The 25322-nt window shown below is 41.4% G+C and overlaps 1 long non-coding RNA gene across 1 annotated transcript in view; it reads right to left on the bottom strand.

The window, feature by feature from the left end:
* LOC132815423 (uncharacterized) overlaps positions 1 to 25101 on the bottom strand; it is an 87229-nt gene extending 62128 nt beyond the window's left edge. The window contains exons 1-2 of the long non-coding RNA XR_009644651.1: positions 25044 to 25101; positions 14857 to 14970 (exon numbers count right to left, since the gene is read on the bottom strand). This is a non-coding gene — a long non-coding RNA (uncharacterized LOC132815423). The remainder of the gene's footprint in view (positions 1 to 14856; positions 14971 to 25043) is intronic.
* Positions 25102 to 25322: the final 221 nt, after the last annotated feature.

Raw genomic sequence — 25322 nt, 5'->3', positions numbered from 1 at the left:
AAGGAACTGCATTTCAGTTCCAAGTCAGGATGACATGAGACTTAGAGGGAAATTTGCAGTTGCTGATGTTCTCATAAACCTGTTGCCTTTGATCTTCAAGAAATCATGAGGTTGGAAGGTGTCATTGAGAAAGTGAGTTGATGAAGTGCATTTAGTCTACGGTAAACATTACTGGTGCAGTGCATTGATTGGAGAGGAAATTAGTATTTCAGATGGTAGATAAGGTACTGATCAAGTAGCTCATTTATTCTGGCATGTGCTAAGTTTATTGAGCTGTACTCAGCAAGACAACTTCTGCACATGCCTGACTTGTGCATTGTAGATGGCAAACAAAATCTAGGGAGTCACTCACCTTAGAATTCCTAGCCTCTAACCCTCCCTTGCAATCACAGTATTTATATGGCTAGTTCTTGTTCTCATCAATGGTAATCCCAGGATTTAAATAATGATGGATTCTATGATGGTAATGCCATTGATTGTCAAGAGGCAATCATTAGATTAATACTTGTTGGAGATGGTCATTGCCTGGCATTTAAAGGGTAGGAATTACTTGCCACTTATCAGACCAAGCTTGAATGTTGTCCAGGTCTCTCTTATGGACACATAAATGTCACTGCACAATATGCAACTGTCTCCTTGAATGGTTTCTCATCAGTGTGGTGCTGGAAAAGCACGGCAGGTCAGGCAGCATCCAAGGAACAGGAGATTCAATTTTTCAGGCAAAGGCCTTCATTAGGAATGATGATGAAGAGCTTATGCTCGAAATGTTGATTCTCCTGTTCCTTGGATGCTGCCTGACCTGCTGTGCTTTTCTAGAACCATACTCTCAACTCTGATCTTCAGCATCTGTCATCCTCACTTTCTCCTGGTTTCTCATCAGTGTGTGCATGTGCAATCTTTGCTTATGACCTTATGATTGGTGGAAGATCACTGATGAAGCCTGTGAAGGTTTTTGGACCTAGGATATGAACCTGAGAAACTCCCGCACCATGTTCTGGCACTAATTTATTTGGCCTCCAACAAACACATATTCTTTTGTGCTGATTACGTTTCTAACCAGTTGAGAATTTTACCCATGATTCTCATTGATTTCAATTTTGCTGGAGCGCTTGATGCCAAATTTGATGAAATTCTGGCTTGATATCAAGAGCAGTCACTCTAACTGCCACTCTTGCTCAGTGCGTAGATGAGACTTTGTCTTCACAAGGACTCTATATTAATAGTATTTGTCATGGATAGATGTATTAACAATAGGTAGATTGACAAAGACATGATCCAGTAGATTTTTCCTTCTTGTTTCATTCCTCACCACCTGCTGCAGACTCAGTATAACAGAAACGTCTAGAATAAAGCAAAGTACTCAAAATGCTTAAGTTGTGAAACAAATACTAACAGACATTGCTGGAGAAACTCAGCAGGTCTGGCAGCATCTGTAGCACAAAAACAGAGTTAACATCTCGAATCCCGTGACCTTTCTTCAGCACTGACATGTCTTTCAGGACTCAGCCAATAGTGATTCTAATGAAGCGACAGGTTGTTCTGCAATAATGTGTGTTTCATTAACGCGAGTTGCTGTAACACAACTGATGAATTGGGGACATTGTTTCTTAGGTGCAAACTTTTAAAAGGTTGTTGGCTGTAACCCAATTATAGCACTAATACTCTAAGTGTTGTTTCTAAAGCATGATTTTGCTATAACACACGGTTGCACAAAAATGCAACCATTGTGTTATAGAAGAACTACCTGTATCTGGTTTATGGATATTTCAGTCCCACTCCCAGAGTTGATTCTGTACTCTTGTTGAAATAACTCCACAGAGGCTGGTATCCTGTCACAAAGTCATCCTTTATTTACACGTGGAATGTCCTTGACACTAGTTCAACTCTCTCAGAATCAGCTTTCAGAGGGTCAGAATGTTTGACACTCCTCTTTTTATATGTCAGTCAGATCTGTCCCTAACTGGTCCAGATGAACAGTCCCAATCAGAGATCTCATATTTTATGATGTCCACCTGGGTGACCTTGTTGAAATCATTTGCCATCATCGGTGCTTGTTCCAAATAGCATTCCATTTTAGGCAGTAATATTTTGTGACTTGTGTGAACCACAAGTAGATGGGAATCAGTAGGACATTTTCCAGTGAAGAGTCATATCACACTCAGAATGTTTACTCTGTTTATCATTCCACCAATGCTACCACACAAGTTGAATTTCTCCAGCATTCTGTTTTTATATAGGGATTTGTCCAGCCCATTTTAGACTTAATACCATAAGACTACATGATATCGAGTGCAACCCAGGCAAGTCCCTCGCAACTGTACAGCACTGTGGCACCTCTTTCTGTTTGTCCCACCAATAGAGTGCATCCAGGAAGATGAATTGTGGTGCTCAGGTCAGTGACTTAAAGATGTTATTTGGTGAGTATGACAATGTAAAGCTCAGGGACGGTTCTTCTAATTTTGGCAAAGTTCCACATGTTAGTATCACTTTCAATGATTGACAGGGCTGGTTATGCCATATTTGTTTCTGAACTCATTCTTTATGACAGTGGCCTATTAAATCCTATTCCTTTTTAACTTTTCTGTAAGGTTTGCTACAACCAATGGTTTGTGAGGCTATCTCAGAAGGCAGTTAAGAGTCAAAACAAAGTTAATTGCTGTGGATCTGGAGTCATAAAAAGGCCAAACCACTTACGATGATTTAATTTCTTCCATGCAGGACATAGAACATTGAATATTACAGTGCAGTACAGGCCCTTCAGCCCTCCATGTTGTGCTGCCCTGTGAAACCAATCAGAAACCGATCTAACCTACACAATTCCATATACTCACACATATGCCTATTCAATGACCATTGAAATGCCTGTAAAGTAGGCAAGTCTGCAACTGTTGCAGGCAGTAAGTTCCACACTGCTATTACTCTCTGAGTAAAGAAACTACCTCTGACATCTGTCCTATATACATCACCCCTCAATTTGAAGCTATGCTCTTTGTGCTAGCCATCACCATCCTAGGAAAAAGGCTCTCACTGTCCACCCAATCTAACCCACTGATTATCTTATACATCTCAATTAAGTCACTTCTCAACCTTCTTCTCTCTAACGAAAACTGCCTCAAGTCCCTCAACCTTCCCTCATAAGACCTTCGCTTCATACCTGGCGACATACTTGTAAATCTCCCCTGAATCCTTTCCAAAGCTTCCACAAACTTCCTACAATGTGGTGACCAGAACGGTATGCAATACTCCAACTCCAACCACACAAGAGTTTTGTACAGTTGCAGTATGACCTCATTGTTCCGAAACTTGATCCCTCTACCATTAAAAGCTAACAAATTTCTTAACAGCCCTATAAACCTGGGTGGCAACTTTGAGGGACCTATGTACATGGACACCAAGATCTCCCTGCTCATCTACACTACCAAGAATCTTACCATTTGCCCAGTACACTGCATTCCTGTTACACCTTCCAAAGTGAATCACCTCACACTTTTGTGCATTAAACTCCATTTGCCACCTCTCAGCCCAGCTCTGTAGCTTATTTATGCCCCTCTGTAACCAACAACATCCTTTGGCACTATCTACAGCTTAGTGTCCACAACTGATATTAGTGTCATCTGCAAATTTAATCACCCATTTTTCCAAGCCCTCGTCCAGGTCATTTATAAAAATGACAAACAGCAGTGGACCCAAAACAGATACTTGCAGTACACCACTAGTAATTGAACTCCAGGATGAACATTTCCCATCAACCACCACCCTCTGTCTTCTTTCAGCGAGCCAATTTCTGATCCAAACTGCTAAATTGCCCTCAATCCCATGCCTCCATATTTTGAGCAGTAGCCTACCATAGGCAACCTTACCAAATGTTTTACTGAAATCCATATCCACCACATTAATGGCTTTACCCTCATCCACCTGTTTGGTCACTTTCTCAAAGAACTCAGTAAGGTTTGTGAGGCAATGACCTACCCCTCACAAAACCGTGTTGACTATCCCTAATCAACTTATTACTCCCTAGATGATAATAAATCCTATCTCTTATAACCTTTTCTAACACTGACCCACAACAGAAGTAAGGCTCACTGGTCTATAGTTTCCAGGGTTCTCTCTACTACCCTTCTTGAAAAGGGGACAACATTTGCTATCCTCCAGTCTTCTGGTACTATTCCTGTAGACAATAAGAACATAAAGATCAAAGCCAAAGGCTCAGCAATGTCCTCCCTGGCTTCCCAGAGAATTCTCGGATAAATCCCATTCGGCCCAGGAGATTTACCTATTTTCACACTTTCCGGAATTGTTAACACCTACTCCTTTGAGAACTCAATACATTTAGTCTAGTAGCCTACTCCTCAGTATTCTCCTCAACAGCACTTTTTTTCCAGTATGAATACTGATGAAAAATATTCATGTAATGCTTCCCCTATCTCCTTTGACTCCACGCATAACTTGCCACCACTGTCCTTGATTGGCCCTAATCTTATTCTAGTCATTCTTTTATCCCTTATATACCTATAGAAAGCTTTAGAATTTTCCCTGATCCTATCCGCCGACAACTTCTCATGTCCCCACCTCACGTGTCTTAGCTCTCTCCTAAGGTCTTTACTGACTACTTTGTAACTCTCAATCACCCTAACTGAGCCTTCACATCTCATCCTAACATAAGCCTTCTTCTTCTTCTTCTTGATAGGAGATTCAACTTCCTTAGTAAACCATGGCTCCCTTGCTCGACCACGTCCTCTCTGCCTGACAGACACATACTTATCAATGACGCATAGGAGCTGTTCCTTGAATAAGCTCTACATTTCTGTTGTGCCCACCCCCTGCAGTTTCCTTCCCCATCCTATGCATCTGAAATCTTGTCTAATCACATCTCTCTTACCCTCCGATGTATACCTATCCCTTTCCATCGCTAAAACAAACATAACTGAATTGTGGTCACTATCACCAAAGTGCTCACTTCCCTCCAAATTTAACACCTGGCCGGGTTCATTACCCAGTACCGAATTTAATGTGGCCTTGTCCTTTGTTGGCCGGTCTACATACTGTGTTAGAAAACCCTCCTACACACAATGGACAAAAACTGACCAATCTAAAGTACTCGAACTATAGTATTCCAAGTCAATATTTGCAAAGTTGAAGTCCCTAATAACAACTACCCTGCCACTCTCGCTCCTATCGAGAATCATCTTTGATATCCTTTTCTGTACATCTCTGGAACTATTTGAAGGCTATATAAAACACCCCTCTCCTTTCCTGTTTCTAATCTCAGCCCAGACTACCTCAGTTGATGAGTCCTCAAACGTCCTTTCTGTAGCCGTAATATTGTCCTTGACTAACAATTCCACACCCTCACCTCTTCTACCACCTTCTCTGTTCTTACTGAAACATCTAAATCCTGGAACCTGCAATAACCATTCCTGTCCCCACTCTACCCATGTCTCTGAAATGACCACAGGCACTGACCCATGCTGCAAGATGATCCACCTTATTCTGGATGCTCCTGACATTGACATAGACAGACTTCAACCAACTTCTTGCTTACCAGTGCCCTCTTGCAATCCTTATTTCGGACCTCCCTACTCTCAATCACCTCGATACTCGAACTACAATTTAGGTTCCCATCCCCCTGCTGAACTAGTTTAAACCCATTCGCAAATTCCACACCCCCCCCCCCCCTCCCCCAAACATATTGGTAACTCTCTGGTTCAGATGAAGACCATCCTGTTTGTAGAAGTTCCACATACCCCAGAAAGAACCCCAATTATCCAGGAATCCAAAACCCTCCCTGCTGCACCATCCCTGTAGCCGCATGTTTAACTCCTCTCTCTCCCTATTCCTTGCCTCGCTAGCACGTGGCAAAAGCAACAAACCAGAGATAACAACTCTGTTTGTCCAAGCTCTAAGCTTTCCACCCATCTTTCTTCCTGCCTACATGTAGTAAACAGGATTGTTTCTATAGTTTCATACTGCTGCTATTAAGACTATTTTTAAGTTACAGATTTTAATAATTAATTAGTCAATTTAAAAGATATGAATTAGGAGCCGTAATACACCATTCAGCCACCTAAACGTGCTCCACCACTCAATGAGATCATTCTTGATTATAATATGAGCTCAACTTCAACTTCCTGCCTACCCCCAATACCTTTTGGCTACCTTGTTAATCAAGATCTTTCTAATTCAGCCTTTTAAATATTCAATGGCCCTGCCTCCATTGCTGTTGAGGAAAACGTATTCACCTTGTCAAGCCTCCTCAGGATTTCATATGTTTCCGTAAGATCACCTTCGATTCTTCTAAACTCTACTGAATGTATGTCCAACATTTTCTCATAATAACCCCATCCATTCCAGGAATCAGTCAAGTGAACCTCCTCCAATCTGGTGCCAATAAATTTAAACATTTGTACCCACAGCATTAATTTTAGTTCAAAAATAGAAATTGCTGGAAAGGTTTAGTGGGTCTGGCAACATCTGTAGAGAGAAATCAGAGTTAACGTTTCAGGTCCAGTGACCAGTCTATTCAGAGGAAGGGTAACTGGACCTGCTGAGCTGTTCTAACAATTTCTGTTTTCGTTCCTGAATTCCAACATCTGCAGTTCTTTCAGTTTTCATTAAATTGGATAATTAGTTGAGTGACATTCTCACTACACCACCATGATTTCATGAATTTTTTTTGAAAGGCCCTGCTTCCAACCAGCAAGTTCCTAGCATAAAATTGTTAAATCAACTGGTGAATCCATTCATCAATCTAATGATTCTAGTGAATGGACTTATTCTATCTCTAGCACCTGAATGTTAATATTGCAATCTGAATGATCTTGCTGATGCATGTGGCAGCTGCCAAGAACCATTAGCTCTATTTCATTGCTGTCATTTTCTTGGCCATGATCTCTCACCTTTTTCTTCTCTTCTCATCTGTTTTGCCTTATTTTGATGTGGAGGTGCCAGTGTTGGGCTGAAGTGGCCAAAGTTAAAACTCAAACAAGTCCAGGTTATAGTCCAATAGGTTTATTTGAAAGTACAAGCTTTCAGAGCGCTGCTCCTTTGTCAGATAGTTAGTGACCTGATGAAGGGTCAGCACTCTGAAAAGCTTGTATTTTCAAATAAACCTATTGAATTATAACCTGGCATTGTGTGATTTTTAACTTTGCCTTACTTTAGCCTTCATTGCACTCTGTATCCTCCCCAAACAACTGTTCCTTCAATGCAATGTTCTCTAAATTATAGTTTTCTCCTTTTGCTGATATAAAACTTCCTTTACTAGACTGACTGTATCCATCTGTCTCAATTTGATATTGTTTGCCACATTCCTCATAGCACCATTAATAGGTATATTCCAACATCACTGTAATTGTCTCAGTTCCCTTTATGGTGCATTTTCCAACTGCTATGATCCTCTGAATTTATCTCTTAATGTCCCTCCAAATTCAATCAGTTCTTTTAGTGTTACTGTTTCCACCTCTACCAAGCATTTCGCCTCATCCACCTTGACCTGTCAAGTTAACTACTAACCATTTGCCCCACCTAAAATTGCAAAGTGAGCCCAAAATGATCTCATCTTGGAGACACATATCAAAATCCCAAGCCTGACCAAGGCAATCTGGCTTTGCACTTTATTATGTCAATTGAGATTTTATGAGAGCTTCTGTCTCAACCACTCTTTTAGGCAGTGAGTTACAGACTCTCTCCACCCTCTGCATGAAAACTTCCCTCAACTATTCTTTAACCTCTTACCTTGGTTTTGGCTTCTCTACTAATCAAAACAGTAGCTTCCTATCTACTCTATATATGACCTTCATAATCGTATATGCCTCTATCAGGTGCCTGCTCAACCTTTACACCTCCAACAAACTAGCAATTTATCCTCATAGCTCAGATCCTCCAGCCTAGGCATCAACCTGGGAAAACACACTGTTTCATAGACTGACACCTTCTAATAGAAAGAAATTCTCCTCATTTCCATCTTAACTGGGAGATCTCTTTATCAAAAACTGTGTCCTTAGCACTAGTCACTCCCTCAAGAGCCTTCTCCAATCTGCCGCAACGGTTTAAACATTGTACATGTATTTGGAAAGTCTAGGGCTGATTAGGGATAGTCAACATGGCTTTGTGTTTGGGAAATCATATCTCACAAACTTGATTGAGTTTTTTGAAGAAGCAATAAAGAGGATTGGTGAGGGCAGAGTGGTAGATGTGATCTATATGGACTTCAGTAAGGCGTTTCACAAGGTTTCCCATGGGAGACTGGTTAGCAAGGTTAGATCTCACGGAATACAGGGAGAACTAGCCATTTGGATGCAGAACTGGCTCAAAGGTAGAAGACAGAGAGTGGTGGTGGAGGATTGTTTTTCAGACTGGAGGCCTGTGACCAGTGGAGTGCCACAAGGATTGGGCTGGGTCCACTACTTTTTGTCATTTACATAAATGATTTGGATGTGAGCATAAGAGGTACAGTTAGTAAGTTTGTAGATGAAACCAAAATTGGAGGTGTCGTGGACAGCGAAGGAGATTACCTCTGATCACAACAGGATCTTGACCAGATGGGCCAATGGGCTGAGAAGTGGCAGATGGAGTTGAATTCAGATAAATGAGAGGTGCTGCATTTTGGGAAAACAAACCTTAGCGGGACGTATACATGTAATAGTAAGGTTCTAGGGAGTGTTGCTGAACAAACAGACCTTGGAATGCAGGTTCATAGCTCCTTGAAAGTGGAGTCACAGGTAGATAGGATAGTGAAGAAGGTGTTTGGTATGCTTTCTTTTATTGGTCAGAGTATTGAGCACAGGAGTTGGAAGATCATGTCATGGCTGTACAGGACATTGGTTAGGCCATTGTTGGAATATTGCATGCAATTTTGGTCTCCTTCCTATCGGAAAGATGTTGTGAAACTTGAAAGGGTTAAGAAAAGGTTTACAAGGATGTTGCCAAGGTTAGAGGATTTGAGCTATAGGGAGAGGCTGATCAGGCTGGGGCTGTTTTCCCTGAAGCGTGGAGGTTAAGGAGTGACGTTATAGAGGTTTACAAAATTATGAGGGGCATAGATAGAATAAATAGACAAAGTCTTTTCCCTGGGGATGGGGAGTCCAAAACTAGAGGGCATAGGTTTAGGGTGAGAGGGGAAAGATATAAAAGAGACCTATGGGGCAACTTTTTCACACAGATGGTGGGACATGTATGAAATGAGCTGCCAGAGGAAGTGGTGGAGGCTGGTACATCTGCAGCATTTAAAAGGCATTTGGATGGGTACATGAATAGGAAGGGTTTGGAGGTATATCGGCTGGGTGCTGGCAGATGGGGTCTAGATTGGGTTGGGATATCTGGTTGGCATGGACGAGTTGGACCGTAGGGTCTGTTTCCATGCTGTACATCTGTTTGACTCTATGACTCTATTTGTATCCGTAGCATTAAGAGTATGGTGCTGGAAAAGCACAGCAGGTCAGTCAGCATCCAAGGAGCAGCAGAATCAATGCTTTGGGCATAAACCCTTCATCATTCCTGATGAAACGTTGATTCATTTGCTGCTTGGATGTTGCCTGACCTGCTGTGCTTTTCCAGCACCATACTCTCGACTCTGATCTCCAGCATCTGTAGTCCTCTCTTTCTCCTATCCATAGCAATACGTTAAATTAGTAATTCATTGACTCCTCTCAGGTGCAATCCTACAATGTGGTGACCAGAATTGCATGCAGTCCTCCAGTTATGGCCTAATAATACAAAGTTGCATCATAATTTCATACTGTTGTATTACATGTCTTGATGAATATAGGCATTCCATAGTAGTCGTCTTAACCATTTTATCCATCTGACCTATTAACTTTGGGGATCTGTGGATATGCACACCAAGATCCCTCTGATCTTCAGTACTTTCCTGAGTCCTACTATTAATAATGCAATCTCCTGCCTTGTTAGCTCTCCTAAAGTGCATTATTTCACACTTTCCAAGATGAATTCAATTTAACATAGCTCTGCCCATCTGACAGTCCATTGATATCCCCCTGAGCTTTATGCTGTCTTCCTCACTATTTACCATGAATAATAATTTTCATGCCATCTTGAACTTTTTGATCATATCTCCTATATTTAAATCCTAGTCAAGAATGTACATCACCACCAGCATTCTTCTGTCGTGGATGATCGACTGAGCCTCAGGGATGCCCAGATTTGAGTTGCTAGCCCAATTCAAAATCTATCTTGTTTTTCATGCTGGTAGTGTCATAGAAACAGCAGGAGAGTATCATCACTGTGAAGATAGGATATTATACTGTTAAAGCAAGATCAATCGGTGAGGATGAGACTAAGTAGACATTTCCCTCTTGTTGGTTCCCTCCCTGCTACAACCCAGTCTTGTAGCTTTGTCCTTTGGAACACAGCCAGCAGTCAATACTGCTGTTACTGAGCCACTCTTAAAGAGACATATCGAAACCCCCACTCAGAGTACATTCTGCATCTTTGCCATCTATTACGTTTTTGGTTCACTAGGATCATAAATAGAACACGAGTTAGGTGGACGGTAAACTTGAACAGGGAATACTGTATCGTGCGTTGTCTCAGCTCCATAGTTGGTCTTAGATTACCTGTTCAGCTTTTGCCTCCGAGTCACCTGATCCACTCTCTTAAAGAGGTAGCACTCCCAGATACAAACATAACACCTTTACTTCCATACTCCCCTTATCAATATATCCAACAATTACAACAATTACACAAGCATTTTAGCTAACATTCTTGCAACGTCAGGAATATTTCCAAAAAAACACTTGGAAAAAGAAAGTAATACTTTCAGTTTTTCAGTCTTTCAGGGGGATGGTGATCCCTCAAAGAACATCTCCTTGTCTCAGGAACCTTTTCTAGTGCAGTCTCCAAGACTTCTGAAAACTCCTGTTGTTCTGTAGACACATCTTTCTCTGATAGGCTGTCATTGCACTGTGATCCTGCTGTTATCGCCTACCTGGGTATGGCCATACCTAACTCAGAGACAAATGACTTTGTCCACATCACTGTTAGCAGCTTCAGTTGTATGGGTTTGTGTTGAAGACCACTAGCCAAATAGTTCCACAAGGTATCATGGAGGAACTCTCTGAATTTGACTTACTGCTAACCTCTTCAAGGCAGTCACAAATTGGATAATGGACTGTGATTCATGATGTCCCTATTTATAAAAACAGGAACATTCCTCAATCATTTGTGGCCTTCAAGCAAAATAACTCCCCAACACTTCACATAGTTCTTGTTATGTCTTCTCCGTGGGTTTCTTTGGTTGCAACAGACTCCTTAGGATCATGCAGGCCTTGATCCCAACTGTATTCAAGAAAATCGGTATCATTATGTCTTCAGCTACATTATTCATAATTAAATATGCATCAAAATGTTTGGTGTACAGTTTCCAACATGCATTCCCTTCGTCAAATACTTCCATCACTCCAAATCGGCCACATTTTGTTTTCCCACCACTCGAGTCGAGTAGCCAAGTCCCCTCAGTGAACACTCTCCACATCAGCTGATCTCTCACTGAGTGTGTTAGTGTATCATTCTGCCCTGGTATCGGCAACAGCCCGAGTCCCTCGTGACTGCTCTCTATGATGTATTTGTTAAGCTCCTAGCTAAGTACTCACTCTTCACAACACAGAATCATTGTATAAACACCGAAAGAACTGCGGATGCTGTAAATCAGAAACAAAAACAGAAGTTCTGAGGAAGGGTCACCAGACACGAAACATTAGCTTCAATTTCTCCTCACAGGTGCTGCCAGACCTGCTGAAATTTTCTAGTAACTTCTGTTTTTGTTTGTGATAGAATCATTGAATCCCTACAGTGTGGAAGCAGGCCATTCAGCTATTCATTGAGTCCAACCCACCCAAGAGCATCCCAACCCTACCCACCCTATTCTCGTAACCCCACATTTTCTATCACTAATTCACCTAGCAAATACATTGCTAGACACTATAAGCAATTTAGCCTGGCTAATCCACCTACCCTGCACACCTTTCGACTGAGGGAGGAAACTGCAGCACCCGGAAGAAGCCCACGCAAGACCCAGGGGAAAGTGCAAACTCCACATACTCAAACACCTGAGGGTGGAATCAAACCTGGGTTCTTGGAGCTATGACGCAGCAGTGCTAATCACTGAGCCATTGTGCCAACCAGTTTTGCTAAATTTTGGCTGCATACTCGCTCTTCACAACAATTTCCATAAATCCTGGGTGAATACTTCCCTCTTCACAATGACCTCCATAAATCCTGGGTGAGTACTCCCTTCTTCAGCAGTCAGCTGTGGCCTGAGTCCCCTCATCACTGCTTGCCTTGACATTACCTCCACAATCCCACGCCATTTTCGTAGTCTAGATAACATCCTTCCTTCGACAAACAAAAACGGCATTTGCACGCAGTTTGTGTCCTGAATAGTACATGAATGACGAATGATGAAAAAAACAGTAAATTACTGTGAAAGGCTTTTCCACTGTCAACATGATCTGGTTAGGTCAGGTTATTAGTTTTGAACGGTTTAAGAAGATGAAAAAAGAAGGAAGATCTAGCTTAAACGGAGTCCAAAAGTCCTGAGCCAACTCATCATCAATGACATCTGTACCACCTTCCCTCCTCCAAGGCCTCGTCATCATCTATGCTGGACACAATCAGTCTTCAAGTTGTCACTCTTTAAGTGTCATCTTTCATTGCTGGGCTGATTCTCCTCCACCACTGCCTCGCTGCACTGCCTGCACCAGTCCCACCATTATCAGAGTTGCATCTCTCCTCTCGAGCCCACTTTGGTGTAGCTGTGATGCCCTCCTGTCACTGTTTTGACACTCCCAGTATGGGACTCAACCAACAACAAAGTTGCTGATCCTCAAAAGCCTTCTTTTGCCATTGGGCCTACCTCACGAATGTCACTTTCGCTCATGTAGCAGTTACCAATTCTGATGTCAGGTCTCATGTAAATCCCAGAAAAGGTAATAAGAGCTCTTGGTATGTGCTTGGAGCTCACTGATCACCACCAAACGGTTCACGCTGGGATCCCTCATCACCACCAATGTCTTCCAAGCTCAGGACATGAGGTTTAAGTAAAGGAAAAGAGAAGGAAACAATAAGAGAGAAAAAGAGAAGGAAAAGGAAAGCAGTGGGGGCCGATGAGCCCGGCTCAGGACCCCTACTCCACTGCCATCTTGATGAAGTAGATGGAGGGTAAACTTAAATGGGGATTACTTTATTGCGCCTCCTTCCAGCTCCACAGTCGATCTTAGACTTCCTCCCTTTGCTCCTGCCTCCAGGTTACCTGATCTGCTACCTTAAAAGGGCAACAAACACCCAACTACAGACATAACACCACCATCAGAGCTTCTTCCAATTGGTGTTCAACACAGAAGAGTACTGATTCATTAGCCGAGGTGGATGGTGATAATTTCCCTGTCCATGTGTGACCTGATGCCATGACATTTGGTCAGGACTTAATGTTGAGGACTTCTAGGGCAACACATTTCTAACTGCATAGTACTTTGCTGCTAATTCTTTGGATCTGTCCTGGTGGGACATTATATAGTGAACGGTGATGATGGTGATGTTTGGAGCATTGTCTGCAAGGTATATCTGTGTATATCACAATGATAGACTGTTGTTTCATTAGTTTGTAGGAAAGCCTTTCCAATTTTGGCACAAGTCCCTTGAAGTTAGTAAGATTAAATTCACAGAGCCAGTAGGGTTGAGTTTCTCATTGTAACTTTTTGTGCCCAGTTGGTGCCAGGTGATTTGTCCAGTTTTATTCCTATAAACTTTGAAGCTTTTAGATATAGCTGAGTGCATTGCTGGTTCATTTCAGAGGTCATTTATGAGTCAACCACATTACTTTGAGTCTGGTGTCATATATACATCAGGTAGGCAAAAGTGAGGACTACAGATGCTGGAGATTAGAGTTGAGAGTGTGGTGCTTGAAAAGCACAGCAGGTCAGGCAGCATCCAAGGAGCAGGAATATTCCTGATGAAGGGCTTTCGCCCGAACAGTCAATTTTCCTGCTCCTTGGACACTGCCTGACGTGCTGTGCTTTTTCAGCACCACACTCTCGACTCATCTATAGATCACTCCAGCTAAGGTTGGTAGATCTCTTTCCTTGAAATATATCAGTGAAGCGGATGTGTTTTTCATGACAATTGACAATTTGAACTCATTTCTTCAGTGCTTCATTATGTCAAGAATGCAATATATCTGCTCAAATGTAAGCAATGTTGTTCAAATGGATCAGAAATGATAGGATTAGACCATTCAATGTATTTCCTGTCATCACAACCTGAGATATAATCATGTCATCATATACTGCTAAGAATGAAGGCGAAGGGTATTAAAGTTTGAAGTGTCACTTTGACTAGAATCAGATCTTGGGATTGTGTGTGAAAATGAATTTGAAGTAAAGATCCCTACTGGGGAATCTGGAAGAGCTGTACGGTTCACCTCCGCACCTACTCCTAACATCTTTAAATTTTTAAAACACTGAAAATGTTATTCTTTTCATCGAACACTGCCATTACTTTTAGCTTGAGGAAAGTCACTGGTGCAGATACCAAGCACCCCCACCGTCACCCTTCACCTTTAGGCAGGCGCCACAAAACTGGTCTCAGCCCCAACAGGCTCACTTTCAGGAAATGGGCGTGAAAATCCCACTGTATTACATTTCTGGTAGCACGGTGGGAGTTAACGACAAACCAGGTTATTGTGATTATTAATGTTTATTTCATAACATTTTCAGCAAAATGTTAGTGGCTCAGGCCTCAAGATATGCACTTTTATAAATCATCTATTTTCTTCATCATAGAGTAATACCAGCATTTGTATTTCAAACATGAACAGTCAAGATTTAAAAAGCATTACTTTACCTTGCAATTTGTCTCATTTTCTGGTTCCATAAACTTCGGATCAGTCTTGCTCTCCTTTAAATGTTTTTGAGAATTTACATCCAAATCTTTGAGAATTCTTCTTTCTCATTTTCCCTGCATTAACAAATAACAAGTTAATAATTCAGCAACACAATGGGAGTGAATTTTGATTAGGCAGACATCACAGTCAATTGGATGGGTGGCAGATAAGGGTGGGACAGAAAGAGGTTGTGCAATCCAATTACACCAGCTATAGAACTATAGACCGGTGAGTCTTGCGTAGGTGGTGGGCAAGTTGTTGAGGAAATCCTGGAGTACAGGATGTACATTTATTTGGAAAGGCAAGAACTGATTAGAGATAGTCAACATGGCTTTGGGTATGGGAAACCAATTGGAGACAAACCAAAATATCATGGGATTCAGATTTTTCACTCTGCCGTGGGAACCAGGATGACAGGGCATATGTTTTTGTAGAATAGACAGATTCCAGATATTGTACATGAAACAACATATAAGGCTTAATTTTCCCATTTTTGATGCAGTGTGAGATTTATTGATCCACCATGGTGCAACATGACTTTTCCCACTGTTGCTCTTCATTGCATTAATTATCTGCACCCATCTCACAGCATCATGAGAAAGAAGAACCAGGTATACTCGCCACAGCTCGGACTTGTGACATTCACACCACTGATGCCATATTTAAACCCCAGTTGCATGCCACTTCAGAAGCTGCAAGCCAGTACCTGTCTTTCACTTCTGTGGTCCTGCATCACAGATAGAAAACTTAACAATGCAAGCCATATGGGTTAGCAGCCTCTGAGTAAGTGAAAAGTAAGTGAACAATAAGTAATAAAGTAAAGAGCCATAAAATGCATCCCATGTGGATGTATATGATCATGCATGATCCTGCACACAAAATGATCTGACAGAAGCATGCATGTCATGAAGTGAAGACCTGAAGGGTTGAAGTGAGGTATGCATTGGTCCAAGAATCGGCATGAAGCTTTCCAACTTGTTTAGATGAGTGTAGTGGCTGGAGAGCATGTCAAGGCATTACAATGAACATGGAGTTGGATAAAGGCCCAGAGAAGCAAGTAGCAAGCTGCTGTCTCAAGGTAACTGCTCTGACTTCCATCTGGGAAGTGATGCCATCTAGTTTCTCAATTAAAGAGAGGAACATTGAAAGTAGCTTAGAATTGGCAACAATATAACAAAACAAAGAATTGCAGGTACTGAAATGTCAAACAAATAGAAATAGAAATTGCTGCAGAAACTCAGCAGGTCTGGCAGTATCTATTGGGAGAAAACAGGGTTGACATTTTGAATCCAGCGACCTTTCTACAGAACCTTTAGAGTCATTGGACTTAAATGTTAACTCTGTTTTCTCTCCACAGATGATGCCAGACATGTCGGGTTTGTCCGGCAATTTCTGATTTAGAAACAGTACAAGTTGGGCTAATAATGAAATAAAATGCATAGAAATAAGTATTCCCTACTTGATGGCAAAATTCTGAATTTGCTGTTTCAAACTTAAGTGGAAAAGAGGAAATATTTTCTTTCAACATGAAGATTCTTGTCATTCATTTTAAGCCAATCAATGAAGCAGAAAACTCCACCGTAAGAACTAGAAAGGCTACCATTCTATGAAAGTGGAGTTGGTATACAACCAGACAATAGACATGATTCTTTCATTCTGAGGCAGTCTGTCCTCCATGGAGAACTAGAGACCACTCCTTGAATGCATGGCTCATGATTCTCCTCCAACACTGAAATACGCATGGAAAATATGAGTCATGGGCTCAACCGAAACAGTGTGTAACAAAAATCATCCACAAATATATTTTCACGCAATACAGATTTAGCTATGCAAACAGAAATGAACTATTCCCCTTTCTATTAATGCCCAGCTTACGGGTACCTCAGCATAGTTTAGTACTCTTACACAGTGCTACCCTCCCTTGGTGTAGCACAGCTGTTGTGAGGATTGTTGTGGATTTTCGCTTCAGCTGGATGAGACACCAGTGAAGGGAGAAACATTTCAATCGTATAGTTGCAGAATGCAAGTACTTTTCATTTGTAATCATATCATAGTAAATATGAATGCACATAGCGCACAATATTTAGGGCTCTTATGCTGGTCAACAACAATATCTACCTTGTCATCGGTCCTTGAAGAGTGCTCAGAGACAACTTAGAGAAGTAGATGGTATCATCTTGTAAAGTGGTGGTTCTATCCACAATTAACATAGTTCATGTGTCATTTCTCAGGGTATGGAACACAGAGCCTATAACACTCTGCCACTGCACTGTGAAAATTATGAAATACACTAGAGAATAGGCAAGTTATGCTGCAGCTTTATAGAACTTCAGTTAGGCCGCACTTAGAATATTGTACACAGTTCTGGTCACCACACTCCAGAGCATGTGGATACTTTGAAGAAGGTGCAGAAAGGGTTTACTTGGATGTTGCCTGGTATTGGAGATGTTAGCTATGAAGAAAGGTTGGATTAACTGGGTTTATTTTCTACTGGAATGCAGGAGGTTGAGAGGCAACCTGATAGAAGTTTATAAGATTGTGAATGGCATGGATAGAGTGGAAATTAGGAGGCTTTTTCCTAGGGTGCAGGATTGAATTACTAAGAGACATAGGTTCAAGGTGTGTGTGTGTGTGTGTGTGTGTGGGGGGGGTAATAAAATAGATGTGGGAGGCAGGTTTTTCACACAAAGCGTAGTGAGTGCCTGGAACATACTGCTAGAGAGGTGGTGAAAGCAGCAGAATAGCAGCATTAAAGGAGCACCTGGACGAATACATGAATAGGAAGAGAATAGAGAGATATGGATCCTGTAAGTGAAGACTGTTTTAGTATGGAACAGCAAAATGTGTTGGTGCAGGCGTGGAGGGCTGAAGGGCCTATTCCTGTGCTGCATTATTCTTTATGCTTTTTGTTCTTGGATGCAAGATAACTTTGTTGATGTCGGGCAGGGATGAGAAAAGTTCAGCGTGCACGATGTAATTTCAATGTACTACTCTGTGTTAGTCACTCAACAGGGCAGCACTTCTAAGTAGGTGACTTGACATCTATCTTGGCTAATGATAAGTATGTAAGTTAGCTCGCTGAGCTGGAAGGTTATTTTCAGACCATGACATGGTAACATCATCAGTGAGACTGTCCGGTGAAGCACTGGTGGTAAGTCATGCCCCTCTATTTATAGGTCTTGGTTTCTTAAGGTAGGTGATGTCATTTTTGGTTTTCTTTTCAAGGTATGGTAGATAGGATCTAAGTTGATGTTTTTATTGATGGAGTTCTGGTTAGAATGCCATGCCTCTAAGAATTCTCGTGCATGTCTTTGTTTCGCCTGTCCTAGGATGTGTGTGTTGTCCCAATCAAAGTGATGTCCTTTTTTGTCTGCATGTATGGAAACCAGTGATAGCGGGTCATGTCTTTTGGTGGCTAGTTGGTGTTCATGTATCCTAGTGGCAAGTTTCCTGTTTGTTTGTCCATTTAGTGTTTTTACAGTTCTTGCATGGTGTTTTGTAAATGACAGTTTTGCTGGTAGTATCTAATGGATCTTTTAGGTTCGTTAGTCACTGTTTAAGTATTTTTTAGATTAGATTTACAGTGTGGAAACAGGCCCTTCGGCCCAACAAGTCCACACCGACCCGCCGAAGCGAAACCCACCCATACCCCTATATTTACCCCTTACCTAACACTACGGGCAATTTAGCATGGCCAATTCACCTGACCCGCACATCTTTGGACTGTGGGAGGAAACCGGAGCACCCGGAGGAAACCCACGCTGACACGGGGAGAACGTGCAAACTCCACACAGTCAGTCGCCTGAGGCGGGAACTGAACCCGGGTCTTCAGGCGCTGTGAGGCAGCAGTGCTAACCACTGTGCCACCGTGCCGCCCACATTAAGTATGTTAGTAAGTTTGTGGGCTATCATGATGCTACCTAGTCATGATGATGACACATCTGAAAACAAACCTTCCAGCTCAGCGAGCTAACTTCCATAAATTATCTTGGTGTGTAATGACATTTTAAAGATGCCATGCTTATCAGGGATGCTAGTCTTTCCTACGATATGCAGTCAGTGATAAGTTATTCCAGCTACGACTAGTGGTAGAATCAGGCTAGAATTGGACATGAGGGTGAGATAGATACTTAGTGAAGTATCATGGGATGACATGATGAGAAATCTTGCTAGTCTTCATGGAAACATGACAGAAAAAAAATATCAGTTTAGGCTTATCTCAGGCTCAAATCACACAAAGATTTACAATGATTATGATTCCCGTTATTAGTTGACCATTGTGAACCTGTTCTCTTTGGCCATATTGTCATAATTTAATTGCACTTTGAATTGATCATTTCTGTACTATGAGTTTATTAAACTTTTCCCACATCTTGTCCAGATCCAGAATTTCATTTTTGTTGTCTTTCCTCGGGTTAAAATATCTCAACCTTTCCCATGTAAGTATGCTATTCTTGTAGTATGCAAGGTTAGCTGAAATATAAATCATTTTATACAGCTATCCATGTCTTTATTGATAAAAATAACTTCTTACTGTGTATTCCCAACAGACAGTTGTAACCATTGGTGGAACATTCAAGAAACTTAGTAAGAATCATTAAACCATAAAATTTGTGCTAATATTAAATGTATAAAGTGTATGCTGCAATGTCCTACCATTTGACAAAAAACTAAGCAGTGTAAGGCAAATCATACATGGAAACATGAGTGAGGAGTAGGAGTAGGCCATTTGGTCCATTAAGCCTACCCCAAAAATGAATACAGAGCTGAAAATATGTTGCTGGAAAAGCGCAGCAAGTCAGGCAGCATCCAAGGAGCAGGAGAATCGACGTTTCGGGCATGAGCCTTTCTTCAGAAAAGAAGGGCTCATGCCCGAAACATCGATTCTCCTGCTCCTCGGATGCTGCCTGACCTGCCTCACTTTTCCAGCAACACATTTTCAGCTCTAATCTCCAGCATCTGCAGTCCTCACTTTCTCCAACAATTAATACATTCAGGCAGATGTGACTGTGCCCTCAAATACACATCCCTACCTATCCATGATAAAATTTGAATCTATCTATAAAAATAGTCAATGATTTCACCTTCAATGCTCTCTAGGAAAGTGAGTTCTGCAAACTCTCAAACCTCTGAAAGTAAAAGGTTTGTTCTCAATTCCACCTTTAATAGGCGACCCTTTATTTATAATCTATGTCCTCAAGTTCAAGTGTCTCCTATCAGAGGGAGTAACCCTTCAGCATTTACCCTAGTAAATGCCCCTCAGAATCCTACTCTTCCAAAGATCTCTGGCATAATTAATGACAGTCTTCAGCCAATTTGATTCACTCCATGTGATATCAAGAAACAGCTGATGTCACTGGATAATCTAATGACTATGAGTCCTTAACAATAACACTGACGAGTCATGCTCTAGAACATGCCATACTCCTAGCTAAGCTGTTCCAGTATAGCTACAATACGGGCACCTACCAGTGTGGAAAAATGCATAAGTATTCCTTAAAACCAAAGAATGGCAAATCAAAACTAGCCAATTACTGGTCAACACTTGACATCAATAAAGTGATGGAAGAGATCATTAATAGTATTTATCAGGCAGTATGTGCTTAGCAATAACCTGCTCACTGATGCTTAGTTTGGTTCTGCCAGGGCCACTCAGCTCCTGATTTCATTACATCCTCACTTCAAACATGGAAAAAATAGAGTTAAATTCCAGTGTTGAGCTGAGAGTTACTGCTCTTGACACCTAGGCTGAGTATGGCAACAAGAAGGCCTAACAAAACTGGACTCAATGGGAATCAGGGGAAAAAGTCCAGCTGATTGAGAAACTACCTTATAGAAAGAAGAATGATTGTGATTTTGGAAGTCCATCACCTCAACTGCACAACATCTCTACAGAAATTCCTGAAAGTAGTGTCCTACACCCAAGAATCTTCAGCTCTTTCATCAATAATATTCCCCATAGTAATGTTAGAAGTTGGGGATATTTACTCATTGCACAATGTTCACAATCATTCACAACTCCTCAGATAGTGAATTGGTCCCTGCCCAAATGCTGTAAAACATGAGCAATATCCAGACTTGGTCTGATAAGTTACAATTAGCATTTGTGTCACAAGTCACAGGCAATGGCCATCTTTCATAAGAGAAAATGCAATGTTGTTTTTCACTTCAGCACTTTCAGAATTCAACACTGAGTTCAAAAGCTTTAAAACATGAACACAGTCCTCTATTTTGATTATATCATCCCTCCCCACCCCATGACTTGTTGGATTTGATCTCACAAAAGCTGACCAATTTTCTCCTATTCAATCCTATCATTAACACTTATTTTATATTGCAACCTTTAATTTATCAGCACGAGTACCTCCTTTGGCATCCTCACTGGTTGTTCCATTTGCTGCTCCTTCTCCTTTATCAGTAGCACAAAAGGTGTCATTCAGTTCCAAAGAATAGTGACTAGACTCAAAATGTTAACTTTGTTTCTATCTCCACAGTTGTAGTGAGATATCTATCTCTAGCATTGAGCATTGTCTGCTTTTATTTCTGATCTGCAGTCAAGTAACTCACCTCCTAACTCTCTAAAACGTGTCCATCATCTACCTGACACAAGTCTGAAATGTGATTGTATACTCATACATGTCTGAGTATAGCTTGAATAATAATCAAGAAGCTTGACTCCAACCAGGGCAAAGCAACCGGCTTGATAAGCACGACACCCTTAAGCATCCACTGTCTCCACAACTGATGCTAAGTAGCAGCAGGATGCCATTTGTAAGATGCACTACAGAAACTCATCAAAGACCTTTCAAATCCATCACCACTTCCACCTCAAGGATAAGGGCAGGGAAAAACCACTGCTCGCAAGTTTTGAGAAGATTTGTAGCTCAGGTTGAGGTTCTGGATATGGGTTTGCTCACTGAGCTGGAAGGTTCATTTGCAAACATTTTCATCACCATACTAGGTAACAACATAAGTGAGGCTTCAGATGAAGCACTGGTTGCATGGCCCACTTTCTATGTATGTGTTTAAGTTTCCTTGGTTGGATGATGTCATTTCCTGTGGTGGTGTCATTTCCTGTTCTTTTTCTCAGTGGTGGGAAATGGCATCCAATGCGTTTATAGATAGAGTTCCAGTTGGAATGCCATGCTTCTAGGAATTCTCTAGCATGGTGACAAAGTGCCTGAAAACAAATCTTCCAGCTCAGTGAGCAAACTTACATCCAAAACCACCACTACCTGCAAGTTCCCCTTCAAGCCACTCACCACCCAGACCAGGAAATATATTACCATTCCTTCAGTATCATTGGGTCAAATCCTTGAATTCCTTCCTTAACAGCATTGTGGGTCACATGGTTCAAGAAAGCAGCATTCTAAATTAGGTTCAGGTTATTATTGTTGAAGCCTAAATCTCCTGGATAAATTAAAAGATTATTCTGATAAATCCAATGGATACAGGCCCAGCCAGTCTAACCTTATCTCATTAAATGACCCCCTTTCCAATCCCACATATGAGTTGAATTTTATGTCCGCAGGTCAACAGTTCTGTGAGGAAAGCCTGTGGAATGGTACTTTAAGCAGAGCTCCAAAAGCATCAGAGGCTGAGTGGTAACCTTGCAGAAGTTTATAAAATCATGAAGAGCATCAATAAGATGAACAGTCTCGGTCTTTTCCCCAGGATAGGGTAGTTCAAAACTAGAGGGTACAGGCTAAAGGTGAGATGGGAAACATTTAAAAGAGAACTAATGAGACAACGTTTTCACACAGAGAGTGGTGCACGTATGGAATGAGCTGCCAGTGGAAATGGTGGAAGCTGGTACAATTATATTTAAAAGGCATCAGGGATGGGTACATGAATAGGAAAGGTTTAGAGGGATATGAGCGAAATTCTTGCAAATGGGTCTAGATTTATTTAGGATAGTTGATCGGCATTGACGGGTTGGACAGGAGGGTCTGTTTCCATGTTGTACAGCTTTATGACTCTATGACTCTACAACAACAAAACATCAATTCACCATTCTGGGGTTTCACATTATTTGATCTTCCTGCAATTAGCTTAGTTTCTAATGTCTTGAAAAACTGCTTCTAGTATTCCTCATCCGTTCACCCATTTAAAATTCTAAACAATCCTTTATTTCAGTAAGTCAGCAATTCTTTATCATCAAGAGTTTTCAATCTACTACTGATGGTTTGTCCAACTACAGTGGGAATGAAAACAAACAAACTGCAAATGCTGAAGATTTGAACCAAAAACAGAAATTGCTGGGCGAAACTCAGCAAGTCAGGCAGCATCTATGGAGAGAAAGCAGGGTCAACGTTTTGAGCTCATGTCCACGGATGCTGCCGAGCCTAAGTTTCTCCAGGCATTTCTGTCACAGCAGATGTTTTTGTTCCAGTCAGTTCCTTGGTAGATGAATAATCTGGCCGCTCCGATTTTCAAACGGTCTGGATGGCAGTTTAATATTGATCACACTGTTTTCAACCAAAACGGAAACATAAAAGTGTATTCACTTACATTCTCGAGAATATATCCAACTTTTAAAGTCACCAGAGTTGTTGTCCATCTGTTACTTTGAGACACAAGTTGCTTACATCACGCCCTCCAGTGGCTGAGGAGGTGAGAAAGCGCTTCTACCTGGTCTCAGCATGATTTCAGAAAAAAAAAGAGGGGACGGTTCTTACGTTAATATAATGTTTCCACAGCTTCCCAACCTGCCTGCCTAAAGTCGAGAGCAGCCAGATCTTCCCTCAGTCCAGTTCTGAACAAGTTGAGCGCGGTTGTGACAGGAACAATGTTTTGTACACAACAGAGAAATAGGACCGAAACAACAGCCCACCTGATGAACACAACTCTCAAGAAAAATGAAAAAAAAACTTTGAAACTTTGCTGCTTCCAAACTTTTACAATAAACAATAAAAATGATGAGCGTTCTGAGGGGCACTGACCGAAACAATAATTCTCATTTCTCTCCACAGATGCTGCCAGACCTGCTGAGCTTTTCCAGCAATTTCTGTTTTTGTTTGTAATAAAAATACAGAAGTGTGTACACACAGGAATTGTTTTAGAAAATCTAATTCATTAATCCATGTGGTTGGTGCAAAAATAAAATGACCATTTAAAAACAATAGTTTTGTTTAAAAAAAATCAAGACCCTATTACTTTTCTTTAACATCGAAAGGTGTTAGACAATTCAGCTCAAGGTTAAACTGCGATTTATAGCTTTCAAACAGAAAGGTAGTCTATTTCCTTCTCGGACAAATCTGAACGAATCACCCAGCAAAAAGCTTTCGGGGGCCTGTACATTTGCAAATTGGAGGGATGTCAGCCTTGGAGAGCTGGCAGGGTATATGTATCCAGTTCAGGGTCAGATCATCACTTCCCACACTGTCAGACTCGGAATCTGTTCTCACTCCTCCCGGTGTTTGTCAAGTCACAGTCGGTCGGGCATCTCTCAGTACTCTCAAGCTTCATGTTCCTCTGTCTGATTCGCGGTCCCTACTTTTATTATCTCAATCTGCCTATCCTTATCGATCCCCTTCGATTCTCCTCTTCAAATTCCCTCTCAGTAGTTGCACTGGGGTAGTCCTTGCCTGCTCCTGATTCTGATGATCTCTGCACCTTTTAATTTGCATCTTAATGCCGTTCCCTTCCAGGTTTCCCCTGCTTGCTTATTTTTTTCAGAATATCTGTCTCCGAATGCCAGACTTTCTACCCATCGCTCCTTGGGTTTATTGCTGCCTAAGTACCTGTTTTTTCCGGGGCTAAGACATTGCACCTATTATTAATCTTTTTATATTTGTGTCGGATCCTTTTCATCTCCTGCTAATCTGGTTCAATTTTCCACGTTTCCCATCACCAATGCTCTCCGGTACAGCCGTTTATGTTTATCCCGTCCTTGTCTGATGTGGAGTGTTGCACTGTCCCTATCATACCCTTTGATTCTCTGCGTTTCCTCAGTTTCTGCTTCTGTCTGCATGAAGCCTTGTGTCTCAATTTCTGTCTGGGTCTCTGACCAGTCCTCCCGCCTCTGTCTCTCAGTTCCACTCTCTGCATTCTGTTCGATCCATAAACCAAATTCGCAAATCGATCCTGATGTTTAACTAAAGTGCAAAAGATGCTTTACATTGATGTTTTTTTTAAAAAAACTTACTGTGTGCGTGCAGAAGTAGTTCTGGGTGTGGTTTGGCGGAAGAAGTTACAGAGTTTGTTCTGTTAAACTTTTTTTTGTTGAGTGACTTCAGGCAAAACTTCACAACAAACTTTGTGCACCATGTGACTAAACTCAGTTGTCTGTAAACTCAGCACCAACGACTTTCTTTGCATTCTGACTTTTTTTTTGTCAAACAGGTTTACTTGGAATTCACTCATCCCATCCCAAACAAGTGCAATAGATTGGTGTGGCGTGTTTTTGTTTTTTTTGAAAAATTTT

Source organism: Hemiscyllium ocellatum, chromosome 4 (assembly GCF_020745735.1).
Source record: "Hemiscyllium ocellatum isolate sHemOce1 chromosome 4, sHemOce1.pat.X.cur, whole genome shotgun sequence".
In the NCBI taxonomy this organism is placed as follows: Eukaryota; Metazoa; Chordata; class Chondrichthyes; order Orectolobiformes; family Hemiscylliidae; genus Hemiscyllium; species Hemiscyllium ocellatum.
The sequence above is the reverse complement of the archived record's forward strand: the minus strand, read 5'-3'. Positions and strand labels throughout refer to the sequence as shown.